The sequence below is a fragment of the Elgaria multicarinata genome, chromosome 10, assembly GCF_023053635.1.
Source record: "Elgaria multicarinata webbii isolate HBS135686 ecotype San Diego chromosome 10, rElgMul1.1.pri, whole genome shotgun sequence".
Taxonomy (NCBI): Eukaryota; Metazoa; Chordata; class Lepidosauria; order Squamata; family Anguidae; genus Elgaria; species Elgaria multicarinata.
Genome location: NC_086180.1, coordinates 53859778 through 53873067, shown reverse-complemented (window position 1 = coordinate 53873067; position 13290 = coordinate 53859778). Strand labels below are relative to the sequence as shown.

General features: G+C 49.0%; 1 protein-coding gene across 1 annotated transcript in view; it reads left to right on the top strand.

Annotated features, from left to right (window-relative positions):
• The window catches only part of ATP8A1 (ATPase phospholipid transporting 8A1), a 234655-nt gene that overhangs the window by 110229 nt on the left and 111136 nt on the right, over positions 1-13290 (top strand). The gene's annotated exons all lie outside the window — the stretch shown is intronic.

Here is a 13290-nt window from a genome sequence, read left to right as displayed (position 1 = left end):
AACAAGTCATACAACTGAAAGGCAGTAATGCTATAAAATTCAAATGAAAGCCTTTTTCTCAAAGACAAATTTAATATACATAGCCAAATCCCACTAAAAACAGTATTTTAAATTATATAGCGTCCCCCCACCCCACCCGAACATGGACTTCTCTTAAAATCCATTGGGTTATTTCAGATATACTTGTTAAACGTGAACATAATTTTTCATCCAGAATCCCAATGTATTTGATAATAGATTACAATTGGCTGGTGGCAATTACAACTTCATTTTGCTTAGCAGGGTTAACACTCCCTGGAAGGGATGATTAATTCATTCAATATATAAGTCCAATTTTGTTCTTATTGAGTCTTTTGATTCATCTGTGCTGAAGGCATTCCTGTGTTTGTCCACATTCCTAATAATGTGTGTGGGTGTGGGTATGTATGTGCTTTTTAAACCTAGAGAGTAACTTGTTTGTTTAGTAATTAAAACTGCTGCAGCAAAATCAATCAGAATTTTGAAAGAACACCTGCTTTATCCTGTAAATGTCCCTTTAGATTGATTCCAAACTAATAGTGCAATCCTATGCACATTTACTTAGAAGCAAGTAGGTTCAATGAGAGTTACTCCTGTGTAAGTGTGTGTGGGATTACATCTTAAATCAGCATCCAGTCCTAATTCCAGAGTCTATTATGAAATCATTACAATTCTGGGTATTAAAGTTGACAGAAAAATGGCATGGGTGCTACTGTGGAACTAGTTGGCAGGAAAATGGGCTCAATTCTAAATTTGATTACCAAGTGTAACAGTAGAAGACTGGAAATACATTTTTGGTAAATTTCTTATTGTAATCAAAAAGCAAAGGGAGCTGTGTTGGCTAAAAGAATTGCAAAATCTTTACACTGCAAGACCTTTATTAGGCCATCCCAAAGGTCACAAGTTTTTTTAATTCTACAGAACTCTTCATCGCGCCAGATGGTAAACACAACAAAAAAGAGAGGTGGGGAGGAAAGAAGTGACCAAATATGCAGTTGGTTAGTTTTAAGATGAGAGGAGACCTAATACATTCAAATTAGGCTCTACCAGGTACAGAGGTTTCAGGTTGCACATGGAAATGCTGCAGGACGTTTGTTGGCAGTGAAGGAAGATAGGCAGGCACAAATGTTTAAGAACGTGCAATGCACAAGCTTTTTCTGTGGACCAGTCCATAGGACATGTAAGAACCTCACATTCAGTATTGTTTAATGATTGTAGGCAGCCAACTCCAGTCCTAAACTAATGAACCAGAGTTTGTGATGAAGCTGTGGTGGAGCATTTGATTCATTCTGTTCTAACAACTATTTGTTCTTCTTCGTGGTCTCTGTGCATCACACATATGGGCTCTGCGCCTGCGCAGGGCCAGCTTCAGAAACTTCTCTAGCTGAAATCTTTTTAGGCGGGAACCCCTCCCCCACCGTCCACTGAGCATGCTCAGGGGTTCCTGCCTAATCTCAGTTCTCTTCAACCGCCTGTAGGGTCAACAGCGTTTGAAGACTTCTCTTGTATTGTGGTATTTTACCTCAGCTGAATCTACTATTTTCATCCTTTATCTTTCCAGTTTTTCCAACTTTTTCTATATAGTAATAAGAATAAGAATAAGAATAAGAAGAAGAGATATTTGTTTGTTCGTTAGTTTAGCCTTGGTGCCTATGGCACACCAAGGCCTCTTCAAAAAGTGCTCTGGTTGCAGGCAGAAGATATCGCAGACCGACGGACATTCCCTTTGTTTGCTTTGTTGGGGAGACGCATGTCGTTAAGTCCTGTTGCTTTTGCCTAAGATTCTCTAGGCAAGCCAGGAAAAAACGCTCAGACCGCTTTCGGGCGTTACTCTGAGAAAGGCTTTGGAGGCAGTGGAGAAACCGAGAACATCTCGACGCTCCAAATCTCCTAATCAATGGAGTCTATGCCCCAACCTCCTCCCGCGCGGAGTGAAGCCTTATCGGTTCCCCCCTCCTCCTCCTCTCAATCCGCATCTTCAAAGGACAGGAAGATTGCTAAGAGAGTGAGAGAGCATCCTGGGGCAGAAGAACCCCAGAAGAAGAAAAGCAAACTCAGGAGAAGCCCGGTACCGAGCACTTCGCTACCGAGGCATGCGGCAAGGCATAAAAGCCCGATATCGAGCCTTTCACTGCAAAGGTCTCCACCGCTACCGATAAGCCCGATACCGAGGCTATTGATGTCGAGCCTTTCACTGCAAAGGTCTCTGCCGCTACCGATAAGCCCGATACCGAGGCTATCGATGTCGAGCCTTTCACTGCAAAGGTCTCCGCCGCTACCGATAAGCCCGATACTGAGGCTATCGCTACCGAGACCATACTTGATACTGAGACGGGCAACACAATCCTCACCGCCGGTATCGAACCCGCCGCTCCAGGCAGAGGACGCTATCAGCTCACCGGTACCATCCCCGCTGCAGATCATCACAGTACCGACAGATGATCCCAGCATGAGAGCATCGATTTCAGATGACGAAATTAGAGGTTCCTCACTGGATAACACCGTACCGGATCGGGGCCCCACTTCTCCTCGGTACCGAGAGGAACCGCACCCCTTAGATACCGACAGACGTCGGTACCGACAAGTGCCCCAGCAACCGTCGGTCGATACCGAAGGCTATCGATACCGACATACGCCTCCTTATGGATACGATCGGGGCCGTTCACCGGCTTTGGCTCATTCGGGTCCTCAGTGCATGGCCTGTGGCGGGCGGTGTTCGTCCCCGCCTGGAGGCCGGGACTGCTGCGCTGATTGGCGGCCTCCCCAGTGTCCTCCGTGTTGCTGCGAGGATTGGGGACACAGGGCGCCATGATTGTTGCTGTCGGCGGTCCTCCCGGGAACGCCGATGTGGGCCGTGCCCACATTGCCGACGGCCGCCCTCCGAGGCGGTCTCCCATCCGCCGGCCACAGGGGATGTCGGGGCTGTGCCCCTGCCACCTCGGCCATCAGTGCCGAGGCGCGCTCCGCGGCCGACGCACACATCGGTGCCAACCACGGTGCCATCCCGGGCGCTGCGGACACTGCCTGCTGCAGGGATGGGGTTGGGTGCTCCATCGGAGGAGGATTGCCGATCGGATTCCTCTCGGGAGATGTCGCCGGCCCCGTCCGGCCCTTCACCGGATGACGTGGTGGTTGCTGCTGGCGTGGTGTCCCCGTCAGAGGACTTGGCGCGCTTTGCAGACCAAGTACAGAGAATAACAAGATCTCTAGGAATTGAAATGTCCCAACCTATAGAGAAACTAAATGATCCAGTCTACGACGATGTATACTGTGAATCGGCTACACCAGCAGCCATCCCTTAATTGCCAGTATTACTTCGGACTGCACAACAGTCATGGAAGCTGCCCTTCTCTATGCCACCAACGTAGAGAACGCTAGACAATATATATAAAATACAAGAGAAAACAGCCCCTTTTCTCTTCACACACCCAAAGCCAAATTCGATAATTGTGGAAGCATCTCAAGGACACACTCAGAGGAAGCATAATGCACCCCTCGACAAAGAAAGCCGTAGACTAGACGGCCTGGGGAGGAGGATCTACTCCTCGACAGCATTGTCTCTTCGTGTCCATAATTACCAAGCCACAATGGCAAAATATCAACTTTTTTTTTTTTTAATGGGAGAAAATGGCATTTCTCTCGGGATACTTGCCAGATGACCAGAGAGAGTTGGCAAACGTGTTTACACCGAGGCTATGAGACTCTCGGCAACAGCTCAACACGGCTCGCCACACCACAGACTGCGCCTCAAAGGCCATGATAATGTCAATTGCACTTAGAAGACATGCATGGCTAAGGACCGCAGGACTGTCCCAGGAGGCACGTACTCGCATAGAGGACTTGCCATTTGACGGAGAGGGCTTTTTCCACTGCTCCACTGATGAGTCAATGAAAAACATCCAGAAGGCCAAGAACACGGCCAAGAAAATGGGAATTGGGCAACAGCAACAGATGCAAAGAACGTTCTGCCCAACACGCTGGCTTAGGGTTCAACAACAGTTCCAACCCAGGCAACAACAGCCAGTACCAGATCGCACACTCCTGTACCAACCCCAAGGTCAATACAGGAGGCAACAATACTCAGGACGCTTTAAACAGATCAAGAGCAAACCTGATCCAAATCAAACACGGCGTCTTTGACTGCCCTATGACAACACCAACCTCACCTCAATTTGGTGACATCCTTGCCCCTTTCAGTTGCCCGAAGCGCTTTTTCCCACAAAATTGCACGGAGTCTATCCGCTCTATGTTTTCTTGTCTGTCTAGTAAAAGACATACAGTGGTGGCACGTCTCCGTCTTGTGGCCCTCGCCGAGGCACAGGGAGTGCCCGTCGGTGGGAGGAAGTTTTCCCCCGCACCTAACACATTTCCTGAACAGCGCCTTCGTGGCCATTCACTCTTAGGATGGTAAATATTTTTGAAAATACTGGAAATTCGAAAACATTCACTATGGAAGTCCCTTCATACGATGTTGCCGCAATGGCAGTCAATGAAGAACTGGGGTCCTTAGGCGGGAACAGTTGCACATGCGCAGTAGCGCTGAGGGGAGTTCCCACCTAATCCGTTTCCTTTAGCTTTGGAAGTACCCGATATGAGCTCTGCGCAGGCGCAAAGCCCATATGTGTGATGCATAGAGACCACGAAGAAGAATAGAGTTTACCACCCTCCCTCCCCTGGGAACCGCAAGGTTCTTCTTCGTGGTCTCTATGCATCACACATATGGGCTTTGCGCCTGCGCAGAGACCAGACTGGAACCTACTATAGCTGAGTGGAACGTTTTTGGCGGGAACCCCTCCCCCCACGCTATCGCGCATGTCCATGGGGTTCCCGCCCTTACCTCAGTTCTTCGTCGTCCGCCATTGTGCACAGACCTGTTTACCGAACCTCTAGCGTTTTCGTATAGCTTCTTCTTGTTACTATCTTCTTCGTTCTTCAATCTTTTCTAATCTCTTTCTAAACTCTTTTTTCTTACAAATTTCCTTGTATCTAAAAAAAAAAAAAAAAAAAAAAGTTATTGTAGATAGTTCTCCTCAGCGACTTCGGTCGCGTGAGGCCTTTATGGCACTTAAAGCCCCGTTTAGAAAGTGCGTTAAGTGTGGGGCCAAACTTCCGCCGACTGACGGACACTCCCTTTGTGTTTTGTGTTTGGGCGAAGGACACGTTGTTGAGGCCTGCCACCACTGTATGTCATTTACCAAACAAACAAGGAAAAATCGAGCGGACCGACTCCGTTCGATACTGTGGGAAAAGGCTCTCAAGGCCACGGAGGCCCCTACAATGGAGAAAAAAGCGGTTCATAAGTCCGTTGCCCACAAAACGGCAGTTACCAAGACTGTTCCAGACAAACCGCCAGACCATAGCACTGAAGTGCAGGCCAGAGCAAATAGGGCTGAGATACCCCTCACGCCTGGTCGGTCTTTATCAACTTCAATGGCTAAGAAGGTTTCTAAGAAAGCCAGAACGCCGATGCCTTCTCCCGAACTGGAGAAGAAGAAGAAGAAAAAGAGAAAGAGGGATGCGGAGAGGGCCGCTTTAGCGTCACCTCGGCCGCGGGAATCGGCCAGGAGCCATTCCACCCCTCCCGCCGCGCCGACCACTTCGATACCGAGGTCTCCTTCGGTGTCGAGGCCTCTGTCGGTGCCGATGGCCACGGTACCGACACGCCCTCCAAGTTTATCAGAAGGCGAGATCCGAGATTCGGTGTCGATAGCTTCCGCTCGACAACCTGTAAGACCCCAGGAGCTCCAGGGTTTAATCCCTGTGCAGCCCTCGCCAAGGCAGACTCCAAGACGCGATTGGGATAGAGTATCGCAGTACTCTGATCCCCAATCCAGGTACGGCTATTACGAGTGGGATCGTTACCGACCGCAACAATTTTTTCAAGGTGACCAGCAGCATTACCAGCCTGAGGGCTATTATGCACATCCTCCACCAACATCGAGGGTATGCCAGTTACCTTTGCCTCCTCCTTCCATGCATCAAGTTCCGACGGTATCGACCCCTCGACATCGTGAACAACATGCGATACCGGTCGCTGCGCCGGCTGCATTATCTACACAGGAAGAACGGCTGGATTTGCAGGTGGTGACGCTGTCTTCGCCAGAAGAGAACTATCCATCCGACTCAGAGTCGGCACACTCTTTGGTTCCAACCGCACCTTCTCCGGACGATGCAGTCGATGATGCTGACCCTTCTTCGCCGTCGGATGATATGGTCCGTTTCTCAGACCATATGCTCAGAATGGCCAATGCATTAGGCCTCGACATTCAGCAGGCAGATGAATCGGTCATCGACCCAATTTATGACGTGTTTCAAACAACAACAAATCAACGTCTAGCCATCCCAATACCTCACGCCCTAAAACAAGCAGCTCAGTTGTCTTGGAAAACTCCAGCAGTGGCTCAAACAACTTCAAAAAGATTAGAATCACTATACCGTGTAAAAGAGGATGATACACAATTTTTGGCTCAACACCCTAAACCAAATTCAATAGTGGTGGAGTCTGCACAGGGCCAGTCACAGAAAACCCATTCTGCGCCCGTAGATAGAGAGGGGAGAAAGTTAGACCAAACTGGAAGAAGGGTTTACTCATCCTCCGCCCTAGGAATCAAGGCGTCTGCATACGAGGCAACGATGGCGAGGTACCAGCTTTTTCTCTGGGAGAAGATGGGATCTTTGTGTGAACACCTCCCAGAGGACAAAAAAGAGCTCGCAAGGGTTTTTCAAAATGAAGCATCGGCCATAGCAAGGCAACAATTGTCCACCGCTCGACACCAGGTGGACTGCCATTCAAAATCGATGATGGGGGCCATTTCTTTAAGGAGGCATGCTTGGCTCAGATCAGCCAATCTTACGCACGAAACCAAAGCTAGGATTGAAAACATGCCATTCGATGGCGAAGGTCTATTTCATTCAAAAACCGATGAAACACTAGACTCCATCTATAAGGCAAGAACAACAGCCAAAAAGATGGGGTTTACTGCTCCTCCTCAGACTCAGTACCGATCAAAAAGATGGACAAGGCCTCCGATGCAACAACAGCATCGACCCCAATACCAGCTCCAACCTCGACAGCAACAACATCAGCTTCAGAGGAAGAGGCCTTACCAAGGCAGGTACCAACAAGAAAAAAGGCAGCCCGACTTCAGCAAGAAGCAGCGGGTTTGACTTTTCGGATCCAGATCCACCTCCCTTTGCGAACCGCCTAGCACCCCATTACCATCAATGGGAGTTAATAACAACAGACTCCTGGGTGCTCACTATCATCAACTCGGGGTATGCCATCGAGCTCGATGTCCTTCCTCCTTTTTCGGGCGTGAAAGTAACGGCGCCATCCCCTCCTCTGCTGCTCGAGGTACAGACCTTGCTGTCGAAGGGAGCTATCTCTCCCGTACCCGCAGAGGAACTCAACCAGGGGTTTTTCTCCCGATACTTCACGGTCCCGAAGAAAGATGGAGGTCTTCGACCGATCATGGACTTAAGGCAATTGAACAAATTCATCACCCCGAGAAAGTTTCGTATGATAACGATTGCTTCGATTTTGCAGCTCCTACACAAAAAGGTTTGGTTCGCAGTGGTGGATCTGAAGGATGCGTACTTCCATATCTCTATCAGGAAGTCGCATCAAGCTTACCTTCGTTTTTCCATCGGTACAGCCCAGTACCAATTCACCGTTCTTCCGTTCGGATTGGCCACGGCACCGAGGGTCTTCACGAAAGTCATGGCGGTGGTGTGTGCCCACCTGAGACAGAAAGGGATATTTGTTTATCCATACCTCGACGACTGGCTTCTGGTAGCGGACAACAGCGACACGCTCCGGACAGATATTCTAACTACCCTCAACCTGTTGGACTCGTTGGGGCTGTGGATCAACGAAGAAAAATCCATATTGACCCCACAGCAGAGGTTGGACTTCATAGGGGTAACCCTCTCATCTCGAGACGGGAGAGCGTACTTACCCTTGGCCAGGGCGAGTACCCTTCAGCAGTTAGCCATCGATACCGAGAGCCGCCGAAAAATTTCGGCATGGACAATTCAGAGACTACTAGGTTTGATGGCAGCTACAACTGCAGTCATCAGGTTTGCAAGACTCAGGATGAGGATATTACAGGCCTGGTTTTTGAGGACTTTCGATCTTCGACACAATGCTCGACGAACTTACCTCTCGATACCGAAGCAAGTGAGGGCATTCCTGCAATGGTGGTTCTCGATGTCGACGCTCCTCGATGGGGTACCATTCCAACAGAAGGCGCCCTCGGTAACGATCACAACAGATGCATCCTTAGAAGGATGGGGAGCTCATTGCAACTCCCTTACCGCTCAGGGTCGCTGGCCTCTATATCAAAGAGAACAACACATCAACCATCTGGAGCTCTTAGCTGTGGAGAATGCCGTGAAGACTTTTTCACAAATGATCGAGGGCCGAAATGTCCTGATCGCAACAGACAACAACACCGTTGTGGCTTACATCAACAGGCAGGGTGGAACACGATCGCACCCTCTGAACCGTTCTGCACTCAGAATCTGGAACTGGTGCATCAAGAGAAAGACTTACCTGACTGCCATCCATGTAGCAGGAAAGGAAAACATCATTGCGGACTCCCTCAGCAGGTCCTTCCGTGTCGACCACGAGTGGGAGCTCGATGTCGAGGTCCGAGACGATCTCTTTCGTTGCTGGGGCCGCCCTGCTGTCGATGTCTTCACTACCGAAGAAAACGCAGCTTGTTCCAGGTTCTGCAGCAGAGCAGGAAAGGGAAAGCACTCTTTAGGAGATGCTTTCACCAGGACTTGGAAAGGAAATCTCCTTTACATCTTTCCACCCTTCCCGCTATTGACGAAGGTGTTAGCCAAGATCCAGATGGACACCTCCAATTGCATCCTGATCACACCGTGGTGGCCTCGACAGACGTGGTTCTCTCACGCCCTTCGGTTATCGAGAGGGGATTACATCAGGCTCCCGTCGATACCGAAGCTTCTGTCTCGACACCAGGGCAGAGTTCGACACTCAGATCTGTCGACCCTCAAGATGACTGCATGGAGGATAACAACCACTCCTCCTCTGGAACCAGAGTTTTGACTGTGGACCACATTATTTTGGCAGCACTAAAGCCTTCCACAAGGAAATCTTATGCAGCAAAGTGGCAAAGATTTCAGAACTTTGCATCAAAAGATGGTAATCAAATACCAGAATCTTGCCACTTAGCCCTTATCCTCAATTATTTATTGACACTTTTCCAGCAGGGACTTAAGCTCGCATCCATCAGGGTTCACCTTGCTGCGATTACATCTTTTCATCGGGGTGTGGATGGTTTTACACCTTTTACCCATCCGACAACCAAGAAATTTCTAAAAGGTCTGAAGAACACGATACCGACTGTGAAGACTATCGTGCCGCCATGGAGCCTGTCAGTTGTGCTGCAAGCATTGACACGCAAGCCCTTCGAGCCCATGGCTTCGACAGACCTTAGGCTGCTTACTTTAAAGACTGTCTTTTTAGTAGCCATCACATCGGCAAGACGTGCAAGTGAGCTTAAAGCTCTTAGGATAGATGTCCCGTACACTATTTTTCATAAGGACAAGGTTGTGCTACGCACAGACCCAGCCTTCTTACCTAAGGTAGTGTCAACTTTTCATCTGTCCCAGCACATTACTTTGCCTGCTTTCTTTCCTAACCCAACTACACCTCTTGAGTCTTCCTTGCATACTCTCGATGTAAGAAGGGCTCTTGCTTTTTACAAAGACAGAACGGACAATTTTAGAAAGACAAGACAATTGTTTATTTGTTATGGGGAGCCTTCTAAGGGACTCCCTGTCTCCTGCCAACGACTGTCACGTTGGATAGTGGAGACAATTGAATTGGCCTACTCTATTTCTAAAATAGAGTTAGTGAAACCTGTGACAGCTCATTCCACCAGAGCTGTTTCAACTTCGGTGGCCTTCACCAGAGGTGTTCCACTGACTGAAGTCTGTAGAGCCGCAACGTGGTCCACTCCATCCACGTTTGTCAAGCACTACAGTTTGGACACCCGTGCGAGGCAGGACTGTTCGTTTGGGAGGACAGTGCTTTCGGAGATCTTCAGATGATGCACCAACCCACCTCCAAAGGTATGTCAGCTTGCTACTCGCCCATATGTGTGATGCATAGAGACCACGAAGAAGAAATGCAGGTTGCTTACCTGTAACTGTAGTTCTTCGAGTGGTCATCTATGCATTCACACAACCCACCCACCATCCCCACTTGGTGGTGTGAGACTTACAAATGACACTGTTATATTGTGGAATGTACTTTATTTTATTTACACTCATGTTTATGGGGGCACAATGTCGGACTCCTGTAAACTGAGGTAAGGGCGGGAACCCCATGGACATGCGCGATAGCGTGGGGGGAGGGGTTCCCGCCAAAAACGTTCCACTCAGCTATAGTAGGTTCCGGTCTGGTCTCTGCGCAGGCGCAAAGCCCATATGTGTGAATGCATAGATGACCACTCGAAGAACTACAGTTACAGGTAAGCAACCTGCATTTCTCTCCACCTACAGACGCTCTGTTGCAAGAGATCATATCTCTTTTGGAGAAGGGCGCCATAGAGCGATTACCAACTCATGCCCTACGATGCGGATTTTTACTCCCGCTACTTAACGGTTCCGAAACGGGATGGGAGGCTAAGACCTATTTTGGACCTAAGGGACCTTAACGAGTTCATCACCCCTAAAAAATTCTGGATGAACTCTTTAGCAAGCATCCTACCTTTCCTCTCCCAAGAGGACTGGTTCACATCCATAGATCTCAAGGATGCTTATTTCCATTCCTTAATTCACTCCTCCGATTCATAGTAGGGGAAGACATTTTCCAATTTAAAGTGCTTCCGCTTGGTCTTTCTACTGCCCCCGAGTCTTCACTAAGTGTATGGCACTAGTTTGCGCCTTTCTGAGAACTCGAGGGGTACAGATTTGCCCCTTCAACCTACTCAAAAAATTTAATTCCTTGCAGCAATTCTGGACTCAACCCGCTCCAGGGCTTTCCTTCCGGAGAAAAGAGCTACAACATTAATTACTCTTGCACTCAAACTCTCACTCCAGGACTAAAGACACTCTCTTTTGGTGGACGGAAATGTCCAATATTATGCAGGGCTTGGACTTCAGACCGCCACTGCCATCCCAACATCTGATGACAGACGCGTCTCTTTTGGGCTGGGGAGCCCACTGCGGAGACTTTACTATACAGGAACGTTGGAGCCCTACCGACAGGAAGAGGCATATAAACGTCCTGGAACTGATGGCCATCCAGAAGGCACTACATGCCTTCTAGCAGACCCTGTCAGGACATGTAATCCAAATCCTTACAGACAACATGGCTGCTGTTTGGCATATAAACAAGCAAGGTGGGACACAGTCTATGGACCTGATCTCCCTAACTTTGCACATTTTGTACTGGGCAATCACCCACGACATGACTTTATCGGCCATTCATATCGCAGGCCAGGACAATATCCTGGCAGACAACCTCAGCCGCACCTTCGTAGATACGCACGAGTGGCAGATGAAAAGGTCTGTACTCGACCTGATTTTTCAGGCATGGGCAGCCTGTAGTAGACCTATTCGCGTCACCGGAGAACGCCATCTGCAACCTATTCTGCACGAGGGCGGGCCACGGGACAGCATCTCTTGGAGACACCTTCGAGAGGACGTGGTCAGGACAGCTCCTGTACCTGTTTCCCCCCCATACCACTACTATCCAAGGTGATCCTGAAGTTGCGCACAGACAACGCCAAATTAGTAGCACCTTGGTGGCCAAGGCAGCCATGGTTCACTCTGCTACTCAAACTGTCCTCAGCAGAGTTTATCAAACTGCCCCAATGCCACAACTTAATCTCCAATGAGAAAGGACTCATTCTCCATCCAGATGTCCGGTCCCTGAACCTGACAGCATGGAGAATCAGGCAACGATAGATAATCTATCCCTGCCTGCTGACGTATGGGACATTATTCTAGCAGCCAGAAAACCAGCCACTAGAAGATCATATGCCAAGAAGTGGGAAGCATTTTCTGCTTTTGCTCTCAGCAGAAATGAAAACCCTTTCTCAGCACCTATAGTCATTGTACTTTTTCTTTATTTTAAAAGGACTCAAGTTCTCGTCACTTAGAGTTTATTTGGCAGCTATTTCTGCCTCTCACCGTTGGCTTCAGGGATGTTCGGTCTTCACTCACCCTTTAACTAAGCGTTTCATGAAGGGTATGAAAAATACCATCCCACCAGTTCGCTCCTTTGTTCCCCAGTGGAGCTTATCCGTGGTGCTCAAGGTACTGTCTGCCAAGCCCTTTGAGCCATTAGCAAAATCGGACTTGCGATTGCTGACTTTTAAGGTGGCATTCCTTGTTGCCATCACGTCTGCTAGACGTGCATCAGAGTTAGCAGCACTCCATATGGACTCACCTTATACGGTGTTTCATGCTGACAAAGTGGTCCTTAGACCAGACCCAGCCTTTCTTCCAAAGGTTGTGTCCTCCTTTCACCTTGGACAGGATATTACTCTGCCAAGTTTCTTTCCATCGCCGACATCTCCCCTTGAGTCGACATTACACACCCTGGACGTGAGACGTGCTCTCGCTTTCTACCAGTCCAGAACAGCAACTCTCCGGAGATCCCAAAGACTTTTTGTTTGTTATGGGGGTAAACAAAAGGGACTTCAAGCATCTCCGCAGAGAATACCTGCGTGGGTTGTTCAGACTATTAAATTAGCCTATGAACTCGCTGGCCTCCCGTTGGAGGGGAAAGTGCGCTCTCACTCCACGAGAGGAGTGGCCACTTCCACGGCTTTGAAAAGGGGATCGCTTTACCAGACCTCTGCAAAGCGGCTACCTGGTCGACACCTCTGACTTTGCCAGTCACTACTGTCTAGACATTAGAGCATGTAGAGACTGTGTTTTGGGGCGTGCTGTCTTATCGGCAATACTATGAATATTATCCACCAATTGACACCACCCACCTCCGGTAAGTCAGCTTGTTAATCGCACATATGTGTGATGCACAAAGACCACGAAGAAGAAAGACAGGTTGCTTACCTGTAACTGTAGTTCTTCGAGTGGTCATCTGTGCAGTCACACAACCCTCCCACCGTCCCCACTATGGTGTCATTAATTTCTTTTTGATCACTTGGTGGTTCTCCTCAGTGAGACTGTTTAGGTGGTTTCAGGAACTGAGGGGATTAGGCGGGAACCCCTGAGCATGCTCAGTGGATGCTGGGGGAGGGGTTCCCGCCTAAAAAGATTTCAGCT